The sequence below is a fragment of the Saccostrea cucullata genome, unplaced genomic scaffold (assembly GCF_032062105.1).
Source record: "Saccostrea cucullata isolate Sc308-1 unplaced genomic scaffold, CSIRO_AGI_Scuc_v1 ctg12283, whole genome shotgun sequence".
Classification (NCBI taxonomy): domain Eukaryota; kingdom Metazoa; phylum Mollusca; class Bivalvia; order Ostreida; family Ostreidae; genus Saccostrea; species Saccostrea cuccullata.
In genome coordinates this window covers 1-15,323 of record NW_026919398.1, presented here as the reverse complement: position 1 = coordinate 15,323, position 15,323 = coordinate 1, and the positions used below count along the sequence as shown (strand labels likewise).

Sequence of the window (15,323 nt, the reverse complement as noted above, 5' to 3'; positions counted from 1 at the left end):
CCGCTTGGTTTACGCCTGGAATGTGTTTAACACCATATATGAAGAGAAACAAACTGACGCCTGGAATTCTTTCTTAAAGTACGCCTCTATTCCCCCTTTATTCCGGGCGGAACATTTCGTACAGGTCTTCCCAAGGACCTGTCTTCATGTCCAACAGTGGGTTTCGAACCCACAATGTAAGGATCAACTCCTAACTTCGCGATTGCTCTTACCACTGGGCCACGCAGGTGACTGGAAATATAAGAGGAAACCTTTTACTGCTAAGAATATATAGACGGAGAATTTCCAAATGAACAGCAGTATAATATACAGTTTGTATATAAGATTTAAAGAAAGCTTTGTTTAAGGAAACTGTTTCTCTTTAGGATAGATAAATGATTTTATAGCAAACAACATTGTTTATTTTTAGGATTTACAGCAAATGCAAAAGAATCTCCAGCAGGAAGAATCTAGGATTCCGAAGTTTAAACAGAAAGTAGAGGAAGCCAAGGTATGAAACAAACTTTTCTTTATCTATCAATTTCTACCTTTTAAAGAATTATTTAAATTTTAAAAGTAATATTCATTTTGTGGACATAAAATTTAAAAAATTGCACAGTGTAAAAAGATACATGTATTGTAGAGAGTAAATATTCATTAAGATCTGTTGGTGATCAATGTGTCATACCTTTAGCCAATGAATGATCACAGTTTTGACCTGTTAACATTTGTATGTAGGTCAAGGTGGACAGCTGTATTAAGAAACACAACGATCTTAAGGAGCTCCTGAAATCGACCAATGACGAGGTCAAGCAGCTCCGTCCACAGTTTGATGCCGCGAAGGAAACACTGAAGGAAGCTAAGGCAGACCTCCGCACACGACAGAACGAATTCCGCAAAAAAGAGTCGGAACTTCGTAAACTGGGAAGAGAAAGGGAGGAAATCAATGCTCGCATTAAGGAATTACAAAGGAGGTACGTATACAAGCTCTTATTGTGTGTATTTCTTTAGATATGATGAACATTGTTGCCAGGCCACTGAATGTAAAAATTCTCTTTAGAGATTTAAGATTACTGGAAAGATTCATGTACATGTAGCACCTTATCTGAATATGTTTTATATGTATTTATATAGTATTGATTTATAGAAGAGGTTTGTTAATTATAGTGCCAAACATGATTATGAAGCAGAGAGAAGGAAAAGAGAGGAGAAGATTGCAAACCTGGAGGAACAAATGAAAGCCCTCAAAGCTCAGCAAACGACGACTGAACACGACCGAGAAAACTTCCGAGGGGCCGTCAACAAACTTGTCGGAGAGGAAAGACAGATGCAGTAAGTCCTTAGAGCAAAGCTTGTTTTATACATTAAAGGGAAATGATAAAGTTTGTTAGTTTGTCAAAAAGTTGACAAGAACCTCTGTGGGGGATATGCTTTCAATTTAGATTTGCAGAATCAAATTGAGATTTATTTGTAGAACTTGAGGAAAGCAACCAAATTGGTGGGCAAAAAAAAAAAAAAAAAAAATTTGATAAATTATTGAATTTATTATCAGGTATTTTAATTCATTGGCATTATTTTTTTTTTTTACACTTTTCAGGGCAGATGTCAACAGTATGAAGTTACATGAAGATAAGAAAAAGAAGAAGCTAAATGACCTGCTGGGAGCTAAAAATGACCGCCTGGCTCGATTTGGTCCATACATGCCAACACTTCTTCAGCACATAGAGGAGAGATACAGACGCAAGGAGTTCCATCAAAAACCAAGGGGACCTCTAGGTTAGATAAATAACTGAGTAAAACCAGTATATATAATTGTCAAAGTCAAAAACCCTACCAAAGTTTGAGGTCATCTTCACTCTGTGACATTGTTAGCTCACCTGAGCCGAAGGTCCATTGTCTGTCGTCGTTGTCTGTCGTTGTTGTTGTAATCTTTTCACATTTTCATCTTCTTCTAAAGAACCACAGGGCCAATTTCAACTAAACTGAAAAGTTTTAGCTTTAAAATTTTAAAAGATGAATTTTCAGCAAATCGAGAAGAAAGTATATGTTTTAATAAAATTTAATATATTGCAATTTAAGCATCTTATGAATATCTGTTGTAAACAAATTTTACAAAAGGCAATTCACTTAAACTTGACAAAATTTATAAATTTCTGGAATAATGTATGTATAGTAGTCAAATTGTTGTTTTAATCATTAATTGAAATAAATTATTGTCTTTACACTTTTACTTCAGTGCCTGGATTAAAGGTAATGACAGTGATTCGCTTGGGTGAAATTAACAAGCTAAAATAATTACATTGCATGTCAAATCAAAAACCGTAATCGTTAGCTATAGAAATTAATTTAACAATAAATAAGCTGTACAAAACACCAAAAACTGCGTTTGTATACAAAAATTTCACTCCTTATAAATAAAAGAATTAGTTGAATTCGCGGAATTTCTTTTTCAATATAAAAAACCAAGGGGGCCGTACTATCCTGGTTAGGGGATAAATACCCGAGTAAAGTCAGTATCAAATCAAAAACCAAGGGGACCTCTTGGTTAGATAAATAACCAACAAGTAAAATCAGTATCTATCATATGCTTTATTTGCCACTATAATTGTCAATCTATGTAAGCACCCCAACCTATTACCATTTGAGGTCATCTTTACACTGTGACATTGTTCAGAGATAATCTGTATGACTGTGTGATATATATTTTAGGGGTAGCGAAAATCTTTAAAAATCAAAACCACTGGGCCTGGGAAACTTATGTGAAATCCTTCAAGTGTAGATTCAAATTTGTTCAAATCATGACCCCCGGGGGTAGGGTGGTTGGACCCAATAAAAGTTTTACGGTATATATAGAAAAAATCAAAAATCTTCTTCTCAAGAACCACTGGACCAGGTTCCTGGTTACATTCCTTCTGTTGCCACAATGTTTCACCAAAAACCAGAAGGTTTTGGAGAGTGTATATTTTTGTTCAACCGCGTAAAAGTGTAACATCGATCTAGGGAAACCTTTTAAATTTCTCTGCCCTTTAAAGCCATTATAGTATTGTCAAACATCCTTTAAGGTCAGAGTTCCCCCGGAACAAAACTTTCAGTTCTGGTCTGATGGTGCTTTTTCCTAAATTGCTCAGGTGAGCTGATAAGTGTTCTTGTTAAGAGATAATCTTTAGACGTTTTTATATATTGTTTAGGATTGTTTCAAACTCCGCGACCCTAAGTGGGCTCTGGCGGTGGAACGATGTCTGAGCGGTTTGTTACATTCCTTCTGTTGCCACGATCACCACGATGAGAAGGTTTTGGAGAGTATATTTGACCGCGTGTGTAACGATAGACAGAGGCCCTCCATTATTGTGTCAGCCTTTAAGGTCAGAGTTCAACAAATCTGGGTCAAGCCTTTGTTTATGAACTGATTTACTTCGGTAAGTATAACATCTTTAACAGGATTTCTTTGAAATCTCAAAACCAACTGTCAGCCTTTATGAACATTTATCTTCCATAGATTTAATTTAAACAGTGCAATGAAGTAACTTCAGTCTATACAGTATTAAGTTTATATATACTGGATTATTACAATGTGAGAAAAAATTTTATGTATCCTGTTACATCATTATCATCCATGTAGATGATACTGTTTATAATTTTAAGTTATGTACCAATATGCTGAAAAACTGTTCAACTTTCTTTTTCAGAATGCTGTTTACAATGTCTCTGCCTTTGTAAGTAAAGTTTTAAATTGTTTAGAGTTGATTTTTAAAAAATTGAAAGGATGAAAAGGTATATAGATTTCCACATTTCCTGTTTTGTCATTACAGAGAGCTCAGAGTGACAGATTTCCAGCTATATTTGATGTGGTGGAATCGCAGGACCCTGTGGTCATTAACACATTGATAGATCAGGTACAACCCTATTCCTTTTCTAAAAGTAGGAGTGAGATCAGGAGTTAGCTCATCTAAGTTTTATGGCCCAGAGCAAGGAACAACCTTGCATAATCTGTAACTTATATTGATGGAGCAAGAACAACCTTGCATAATATACCATAGTACAGTAAAACTCGTTTAGTACAAACATAAATATTGCAAATTCACAGTTATAGCGAAGTCATCTTGGATCCCCAGCTATATAGATTTAACGAGTTTCTTATACGGTTATAACGAATTATGGATATAGCGAAGTAATTTCATAGGTCCAAGTGACTTCGTTATAACCAAGTTTAGCTGTAACTCCTTTTATTTTTTTATCAAAATTTGTCCTAAAATTTTCACATTTTCAAAAAACCGCTGTTTTAACCAAACTTGACAAAGTATCGTTGGGTGAAGGGGATTCAAGTTTGTTCAAATGAAGGGCCATGTTTTTTTTCAAGAGGAGATAATTATGAATTAACAAAAATTCTGCATTTTTTTAAGAATCTTCTTCTCAAAACCACTGGGCCAGGAAAGTGAAACATGGACCCTGGTAGTGTAGATTCAAGTTTGTTCAAATCAAACCCCCGGGGTTTGGGTGGGGCCAAAATGGCCGATATAGTTTAACATAGGAATATATACAAAACTCTTTAAAAATGTTCTTCTCCAGAACATAGTATAAACTCATGTACTGGTCAGATAAATGACAGTCAAGCTTTGTGTAATACACATGTGAGTATCATGAAACGTCATGATGTAGAAGTATGATATACTGCACTGTTTCTATGTAAGGGTAATGTTTGTGTTTGAGGTATAACTGTGACCATTTCTATGTAAGGGTAATATTTGTAGGCTTTCACAGTAGAGGGAGATCAGGTCCACAGTGTACCGTGTCTGAGGTATTACTGTCACTGTTTCTATGTAAGGGTAATATTTGTGTTTGAGGTATTACTGTGACCATTTCTATGCTAGGGTAATATTTGTGATTGTAGGCGTTTACAGTGGAGGGAGATGTCCAAGTTTTACAGTATATAGTTTTTACCGTGTCTGAGGTATTACTGTCACTGGTTCTATGTAAGGGTATTGTATATTTCTTCAAATGTAATACATGGGGGGGGGGGTTAAATTCAAGCCGGGTCTCACAGTGTGCCATGTCCTCTTGATTGTTTTACTGTGTTAAAATTTACAAACACGTTATATTCACCTTCAACACTGAGCAGGACATCCATTTTGTTATTGAAGACAAGGGGTTATGGACCCTGATGTACAAGCTCAGCCAGTAAACTGTCACGAGGTTTGTATTATATGTAGCACTAGAACAAAGGAGCAATGTTCTGTGTTAGGCATTAGTGACAACCTATATACAGGCACAGATAAATGACTGTCAAGAGGTAGATAAGTTTGAGACACAGTAGATGAAAGAGATCACTGTGACCACATGTGCTAATGTTTGTAAAGTCAATAATGTGACCATTTCTATGTAAGGGTAATATTTGTAGGCTTTCACAGTAGAGGGAGATCAGGTCCACAGTGTGCCATGTCTGAGGTATTACTCCAACACCAACACCCATGTTAAGGTGCTCACCTCCAACACTGAGCAGGACATCCACCGTCTACAAGGGGAGGTAACCCAGCTCAGGCAGGAAATACAGAAAAAGGAGCAGAGTCGTGTCAGTCTCCGTGACAACCTACGACAGAATCAGAACGAGGAGAAGAAGTGTGAGACTCAGCTGATGAAGATCGAACAGAAGCTCAGTAAAGTCAACAACGTAAGTCAATAATAAGTCAGCTCAGTCAAGTTAACAATTAAGTTACAACATATAAGTCAGCTAAGTCATCGTTCAAACCACGTACAATGTAAGTTAGTATTCTGAGTGGTTACTTTACTAAATTCTTCATTAAAGTATTGAAGAAATGCGAGTAAAGCATGGTCTAATCGACCTAAAGTGACCTGTACAAAACCCAATGTTAGTGTACGAAATTACTTTCTGTTGATGTCAATGTTGAACAATTGTTTCAATTGCGATGGAAACAAAACTTGTCACTAATAAATATGACGTCACAATAGAGAGACGTGAATATTCAGATTACGACAATTGATGTCAGCAACACTGGTGAGTATTGCTGACAATTTTGAAGTCGATGTAAATTTTCAAAATAACATAAAACTAATGCACAAGCCGCTTAAAAAACTATGTAATGTAGAACTAATTTTTAACAAAAACATGTAAGTGATATGACAAGTCAGCATTGTAAGTTAGCACAGTCTGTTCTGTTCAAATGATAAAAAATTGTACTAAAGATTCTTCATGCATATTCAATAATTTTATGCATTGTTTATGAGTCAAAGGATATATTTTGGAATTCTGGATTTAAAGAATTGATGAATATTATCTGTATAACATACAGGTGCATAACTTATTTTGTTCTTTTTTGAATAGGAAATGTATGAGCGAATGGGCTCTTCCCAGCCCCAATTGATGTCACAACTCTGGTATGTATAGCTGGAATTAATCAATAAACATTGAAATTGACAAGAAGAGTACATTCTTCTTTGTCTTGAATTTCAAATACCACATAATTGAAAGTTATATGACATGGGTACTTTCTTTGTTTAGATCAATTACCAAAATTAGATTCATATATGATATATTTCGGAATGTTTAGATAATTTTATCCATTCTGTGGTTTTGTACAGATGTATGGTGAATATTTATCAGGTGAACGCAAGATCATCTGTCTCTCTCTGTAGGAGGAGGAAGTGAATAACTTGGATACTCAGATCGGCAAGATGACGGGGGTGAGAGACGAGCTGCACACTCAATATCAGGACTCACTGACTAAATGTAACGCTGAGGAACAAAAGTTTAAAGAAGTGGAGAGCAAAATGAGGGAGAAGGCAGAAGTCGGGGAACCTCTGAAGGTACAGTCACGGGGGAAGGGCAAGAAAGAGAGAGAGAGTTAGGAATGTAGAGAAAACAAATCTTAATGAAGTAAACTGTAAATGAAGTGAAGAGCATGACAAGATGGAAGCTCATTGATTATAATAAAACAGACACTTAAGAAATTGCAGGGGGAGGGGGGGGGGGTTATATCTCGTGAGGTTGCTAACAGTACCTATGCTATTGAATTTGATGTAATACCGAATATTTCCTTTCATTAGGATGAGTTTGGACTGGCCCAGGTTGAGATAGAGCAGGCGAAATCTCACCGTAAACATTACGAGCAGAAGCTGAGCGAACAGGAAGCCAAGATCTCAGAGGAAAAGAAAAAAGTAGAGGAGGAAGCAAAGGGACTAGAGGTAAGGAGATCCGGGGGTGGATCCAAACTCTTATAAAGTTAGATTGGCATGGACTAAGAAGGTCTTAGGTGAAGCAAAAAAAGACTGGAGGTAAGGAAAACAAGTGGTGGATCCAAAAGTTAGATTGATATGGACTCAAAATGTCTAGGATGAGTAATGGCAGCTTTTGAGGAAGTTCAAACTCTTACTGAGTTAGAATGCTGAAAAGGCATAGGATGAATAAAAGGTTTTGATTTAAAAGTAAAAATACTTAAAGAATTTAATGATAATGACAGAAAATGCTGCCAGGTTAAGATACAACCACTCAAACAGATCAACACACACACTTAGTAAAGAAAGGAATGGATCTAGACATTTAATACCACAGAACAGATTTCTTATGATAATTTTCCACAATATAAATAAGCAAATTATTACAAGGCATTGTGTTTTCAGCATGCTTTTTCTATCAAATTCAGAGTGACGTTAAGAAAGCTGAGCAGATCTGTGCAGAAAGAATCAACACGAGGCGAACCATCCAGAATCTAGAGAGTGAGATAACACAGATCCTGAAACAGATCAAAGCCGAGGAGAAGAGGTGGGTACATTTAACACAAAATGTTAGAGATTCTACATGAGACAGTATAAACTGAGGTCCAGCTTTACAGTAAGTACTGGCATTAAAAAGATCGCTTGAAGGCCACAAGTACACAGCTTTGATGTACATTTTCAGTCCTCTGCTGGCAAGTGATGGTGTCCTGATACAAGTGAAAAATGTTCATAAGGGATGATAAGCAATAAACAAAGAGAGTCAAAACTCAAGGACCTCACAAGTTCTGAGATCTTGTATTTGTTATTAAGTTCTGTCTTTCTCCTCTGTTTACAGCCGTCAAGATCGAAGAAGAAAGAGTCGGAGGTCCGGGAGTGTAGGAGATTTATACAGGTAAGTACATCATACACAACTTAATCAAATATAAATTGAAGTTCTTGCTCTACAAAATGTTTTACACATTTCAAAATACTTGTTATTAAGGGGCATATAGTGTTTGTCATGTCTTCTTTCTCCTCACACCTGTTTACAGCCGAGGAAACTATCCAAGAATGTTAGATATTGATCAGAGATGCAACTGCACTCAACATTTTTTGACCCTGATTAGTGTTTAGCTCAGTTTTGAGATATGTGTTATCAAACTTCACATGTTGATACAAACTTGCACAGATGATGCATCTAGGGATGAACACTACCAGACTTGCTTAGGATGCTGGATCTGACCTACATGTTCCAGATAAGTGACCAGGAGTTTTTGGAGCAGGTCCAGAAGGAAATTTACCCACATCGGACAATATATAGTACACTTGCTTCGGATACATTACCAATTTTCCTGATTATTTTTGGAGCATCATTATATGGAGGGATTGTTATACAACTTACTTATTTTTATCAAATATAAATTGAACCAAACTTCTTGGATGAATCATCTACAAATTTTTTTTACACATTTCAAAATTGCATTCTGAATTTAATATGGATATTTTTTTTTATTGATTAAAATCTTGTTAGAAATTTTTTTTTTAAGTTACTGTTTAAAAATTTTTCATGAGAGTTAAATGTTTGGAAAAAATCATATAGAATATATTTGAAAAAAAAAATGATGAAAGACCCTGGGATCTATATTGGAGTTAGAGGGGAATGGTCTCATCCCCTCAAACATGTACAGTTAAAAGAAGGTCAATACTTGTACTTTTATCTTGCTCATTTTGAAAATGTTGGAGGCTAAACCTTACAAAATTCATACAAAGGTGTCTGCCTTTTCAAAAAAAATAAAAAAGAAAATTAGAAAAAATAATTATGAACAAGAAATTTAGTTAAACCTGATCAATGCCTGATCTGGTTTAGTTTGGATCATCACTTAGAAAAGTTCTTGACATTTTGTTTCTTTTCTCTTTGGCCAGCTCCTGTAAGTCCTGGAATTAGTGATGTAAATTCCATAAAAACTCAATTCTGATTCACTTGAACTTTTAATTTTTAGCCTCTTTTCCTAACTTTTTGCAGTTACTGGTATATTTATTTCATAGCCCATTTCCAAAAAAAAAATTTATGCATTTGTGATATATTTTTTCCTATATACAACATTATTTAAAGTCTGAGTTCAGTTTATTTGCATGAATTGGAACATACTTCAAATTTATTTTCATTTGAAATTAATTTTTGTCGTGATCGAATGTTTGTTTAATTTCAGGCTCTATTAGAGGCTTTAGAGCGGAGAAAGTTAAATTCTCGTAAAATGCGAAGCTTTATTTCGCTTAGGATTAAGCTCAATTTTATAAATCACGTAGCCATCACAAAGCCAACTTGGAATTCCAAAATGGAAATCTCACATAAAAAAGAGGCCATCTCAATTCTAGTATGTTTATTTTATTCCTTGTACAAAAGGGGACTGATTGAAGAAAGAAGAAATTCTAAATTCACCCAAAGACAAGATTTTCTTGTTTGCATTATGAAAGATGTCTTCATCTTTAGGAATTTGAAATGAAATTTTGAAACATAGCCATATTGAGCTGAAAACAATTTGACCTCTCACTACACGTGGTATAGAAAGACATTGTAGTGTTCAGAAATCTTCGTTCTTCCATCAGTCCCACTTTTTAACTGTTATAAGGGACTTTATATTTTATTGTTTTCAGCAACTAGAAAAAGTAATGAACCAACGACAGCAGCAGTACTCTGAATTCAGAAAGCTTATTGCAATGAGGGCCAAATATTTCTTCATAGTACTGCTTAGCAATAGGAATTACACAGGAAAAATGAGCTTTAATCACTCAAAGGAAACGCTAGAAATGAATGTAAGTTACATGTAAACAATCAGCCAATCACATCTCTCGGTGTAGCACAAGCATGGATTCCTGTATCAGAACAGCATTCTTGTATATCAGCAAAACTTAGCTTTACTTCATTCTCTTTTGCCACTCAATTCCATACTTGGAGCATGTTTGCTATGAAATTCTTAACTGTAAGAAAAACTGTATAAGCCAGTCAAGAAATGAGATCTACTGCAGAAAATCTTTCCTTCATCTGTCACAATAATATCTACCTCTGTTTAAAAACTAAGATCATGCCGAGGTGATGCTCGCATTCATGGTAGACCTTTCATTTTCATCATTTTTTAAAATGCATGCTTCATTCTGGTTTAAATATAACATTAGATTTTTCTCCTGGGGGGAGAGGGGTTACTCACCGGTAGGTTTTCTGTTTGATTGCGTTTTTCCTTTAAAAGCCAATCGGTTTAGCATTAATTTGCTACAAGAACAGACCCATAAAATTAATAATGTCTTAGAATATTTCTGTACAGAATGCTGAAATTGTTACAGAATCAATGTTTGTGCTAGACCTGTGAAAGTGATATGTTTATCAATTAATATCCTTGAATATTGAAAATTTCAAGAAATTCTTTAACCAAATTCACTTAAAAGAAATTGCGACATCATAAACAAACTAGATTTTTGGAGTGCTTTGTTCTTTTTTGAAATATTTTGAGCAGTATCCACAAATGTACATCAAACAATACACATGTACTTACATTTTTTTACACCGTTTCATGCAGTGTGGTCATCTAAGTTTATCAGAGATTTTGCCTAAAAATTTTCCCCTAAATGATTTTGTTTCTTAAATGAGTTTTTTCCAAGGCCCAAAAGACCAGAAATGCCACATTGTGCTGATTGCTACCACATTGATCAATTTTATTGAATTATTTAAAATGTGAATAACTTGATTTTCTGTAAGAAGTGGAAAATAATTCCCTTTTTCAAAAATAATAATATAAATGTAATTGGAAAAGCCTGCATTTGCATGGAAGATACTTAAGACACAGCCATGTGGCTTAGAAATGCATTGTACAGTGTATGGACTGCAGGATAACCATGCTTTTGTTGGTATAAACTCCCACTTTCATTGAATATATTCATCTGGTGTTTTGTGCATGTTTATATATTTTTTCCTCATGAAATTACACTCCACTTAAAAAAAATTTTTGCAATACTTTTTTTCCCTATTCAGTGGAAGCTATCGTCTTCAAATTTTGTAATTTAGACCTTTGATGTATATATTATGAAAAACACTTTGTAGATGTTTTTTATAGAAACTTAATAATAACCATTGTGTCAAAGCAAGAGATTTGGTGAGGAATTTTTCAAAAATGCTCTTCTTGAAGTCATTTTAATCTCAAATTCAACACATCTTTATTTAAAAAAAAATATCATAAAAATTTGCATGAGAACAAAGCAACATTCAGTGTATATTGTGATTTTGTAAGACGTGTAATTGATGTTCCTTGTAGTTGTTCTATTTTCTGAAGACTTTCCCAGGTCCAGCCCACGGTAACGGAGGGGGAGGGAGCTAAGGACATGCGGTCACTGTCTGGGGGCGAGCGGTCCTTCTCCACGGTCTGTTTTATCCTGGCTTTATGGGACGCCATGGAGTCTCCTTTCAGATGTCTGGACGAGTTTGACGTATTCATGGTATTAAAACTTAAAATTTCCTCACAGAATTGTTTATGTATCTGCTTTTATAAAAAAAAAAAAATTAAAAGAATTATAAAAATATTTTAATATTTTCTCATTGAACCACTTGAATAAATGCCTGTAATGTTGATCACTCTTTAACAGGACATGGTCAACAGGAGAATCTCAATGGACATGATGATGGCTGTAGCCAAGAACCAGAGGCATAAACAGTTTATCTTCCTCACTCCTCAAAACATGAGGTACAGTATTACAAACAGTTTATCTTCCTCACTCCTCAAAACATGAGGTACAATATTACAAACAATCTTCCCCAAATCATGAGGTACAGTGTTACTAACAGTTTATCTTCCTCAGTCAAACATGAGGTACAATTTTACACATTTTACACAAATTTCTCAATCCTCAATTTTTTTTTAGCATATTACTGTATACAGGGAATCCCCCCTCTCCATCCCACCCCCACCCCCCGTTTTATTTTTGCTCCTTTCACCCTACTCATGGGTTGGCGAATTTAAATTTGGGACAAAATTTTTAAAAAAAAAACCAGCATGATTTCTTAAATAGAATTCCCACTGGGCAAATTTAAAACAGGGCAAAATTGATTGGTAGTGTGAAAGGAAGAAAATATCATGGGGGGAAAATAAACCTATATACATTTTTATCTACTATAATCTAGATATTAAATTGATTTTTATTTCTTTTCTTCTTGATGACAGTAAACTAGGAATTGAGATCACGGATCAAAGGATTTTCAAGATGCCTGATCCGGACCGAGGCCAGGGTGTACTGCCGTATCAACCCGTGCGTAACGAAGAGCAGGAAGAGGATTGAGTCTGTGATATTAATAGTAACAGCATGGGAATTACGCCTCTAGTCAGAATCACCAGATGTGTTCAGTCAGATAACTGGGAAAGTTTTCAGTTTTTATTTCCATCTGATGATCTTGTGCAGTATATGAATTGAATGACTCCTGTGAAATGTAGATGATGTAAGCCAAAGGTTTGAAGAACAAACTTTTTTCATGTGGAGTGAGTGAATTCAAGTCATATTTTTATCTCGGACAGACTGTTTTAGTGGGTGAATTGAAGCCAGACAGATTTTTTTATTCAAGCCAGACAGATTTTTTTATTCAAGCCAGACAGATTTTTTTATTCAAGCCAGACAATTTTTAGCTCTACTAGTCAGAGACCAGAAGAGCTTATGCGATAGTAATGTGTCCGTCCGTCTGTCTGTAAACAATTTTTCAAAATGCTACTCCTCCTACAGTTTTGGTCTGATTTCAGTATAACTTAGCACACAAGTAGACTACACTAAGATACATAATTCTATTTATCGGTTTTTGATTTCGATGAACGGTGTTGCCATGGATACTATAAATAGAAATTTCTGTGAAAAACATTCAAAATGCTTCTCCTCCTACAGTTTTGGTCTGATTTCAATCTAACTTGGCACACAAGTAGACTACACTAACATACTTAATTCTGTGTATTGGTTTTTAATTTCGATGAATGGTGTTGCCATGGTTACTAGAAATAAAAAATTTCTGTGAAATACTTAAAAAATGCAATTCCAAATACAGTTTTAGTCTGATTATAGTACATGTATAATGTGGCATGCAAGTATTGTGTACTGAGATACATGATCATTATTCTGTTTATTGCTGTTGTGAAGTTTCAAGTCCCAAATTCCACTTTTCTTTGTTTAAAGTACAAACCAGTAAAGCTACAGTCTTGACAGAGACTTCTGGTTTCCAGTTAAAGTGAGTGAATTCGTGACCAAGTGGTAACTTTGAAAATAGGTGTGAAATGAACTATTAGTATACATGTATTACAATCCCGAGTGAGGAACTTGATGGTCATTAGAACACTCTACTACGAAAGCCATGAAGGTACACGTCGATTTCTTAAAAAAGTAAAAATTAATTTGAGATCTCGAATTACACAATCCGTTCCCACGGATTATCAATTCGTTCCCTCAATTTATAATTCGAGATCTTGAGATACACAATCCGTTCCCTCGATTTCTAATTCAAGATCTCAAAATGCACAATCCGTTTCACAGACTACCAATAATTCGTTCTCATAGATTATCAATTCGTTCCGTCAAATTATACAATCCGTTATCTCGGATTGTAATTCATTCTCTCAGTTTAAACGATGCGTTCTCTCGCAATGCAAACCCTTCCCATGATTTCATTAATATTATTTATCTGTACATATCGGAAATGGCAATACGTGTTTGATAAATAGAATATTGTAGTAGTTTACATCCTACCTTTTATTACATATTACGGTCTAAAATGAGAAAATTACATGAGCTTTTGTTCCAATCCGTATGCTACTACTGATATTTGTACAAAAAAAGTCTTGGGTTTTTGTGTTACTTGTATAGTTGAATAATTGATAGCCCTATATAGTTAAAGTGAATATGGCCAGGGCATATAGTGTTTGTCATGTCCGTCTTCCGTCTTTCCGTCCTTCTGTCCTTCCGTCTTCCGTCACACTTTGCGTTTAGCTCTGTTCAAAGCTAAGTTTCAAAGAAACTATTCAAGATATTTTCATCAAACTTCATATGCTGATAGATATTGATGAGAGCTATGCAACTGCATCAACATTTTTTGACCCTGACCTTTCCTTTGACCTTGACCTCACTTTTCTTAAATTAGTGTTTAGCTCAGATTTGAACATACCATTCAAGATGGTGTTATCAAACTTCACATGTTGATACAAACTTGCACGGATGATGCATCTAGGGATGAACACTACCAGACTTGCTTCGGATGCTGGATCTGACCTACATTTTCCAGATAAGTGACCAGGTTAAAGTTTTTGGAGCAGGTCCATTTCCAAGGAACTAGAAGCCCTACACGATCCAAACTTTCATGGACGATGCATCTAGGGATGAACACTACCAGACTTGCTTCGGATGCTGGATCTGACCTACATTTTCCCGATGAGTGACCAGGTTAAAGTTTTTGGAGCAGGTCCATTCCTAATGAACTATAAGCCCTACCCAAACCAAACTTGCATGGATGATGCATATAGAGATGGACACTACCAGACTTGCTTCGGATGCTGGATCTGACCTACATTTTCCCGATTAGTGACCAGGTTAAAGTTTTTGGAGCAGGTCCATTCCTAAGGAACTATAAGCCCTACCCAAACCAAACTTGCATGGATGATGCATATAGAGATGGACACTACCAGACCTGCTTCGGATGCTGAATCTGACCTACATTTTCATTTCCAAGTAACTTTAAGCGCTGCCAGTACCAAACTTGCATGGATGATGCATCTAGGGATGGACACTACCAGACTTGCTTCGGCTGCTGGATCTAACCTACATTTTTATTCCCAAGTAACTATAAGCCCTACCTGAACCAAACTGATCATTTTTTTTTACACATAGGAATTTTCATGTTGCTTTGCTAATATATCCTTGGCGGGGCATTCATGTCCTATGGACATATTTCTAGTTTTTTCTAAAATAAATATACGTTGACTTAGCTATAAAGAGGTTCGGAACGACCGGTTGCTGAAACAAAATACATGGAACGCATCAATTGATTCAAATGGTTGGATGTGTTCATATATATATGTAATGAAATTCGAGAGCACGGATTCCAAAAATCATAAAACTGATGTTAC

At 35.4% G+C, this 15,323-nt stretch overlaps 1 pseudogene; it reads left to right on the top strand.

The window, feature by feature from the left end:
• The first annotated feature begins 409 nt into the window (after positions 1 to 409).
• Positions 410 to 12,819, top strand: LOC134230663 (structural maintenance of chromosomes protein 6-like; annotated as a pseudogene).
• Positions 12,820 to 15,323: the final 2,504 nt, after the last annotated feature.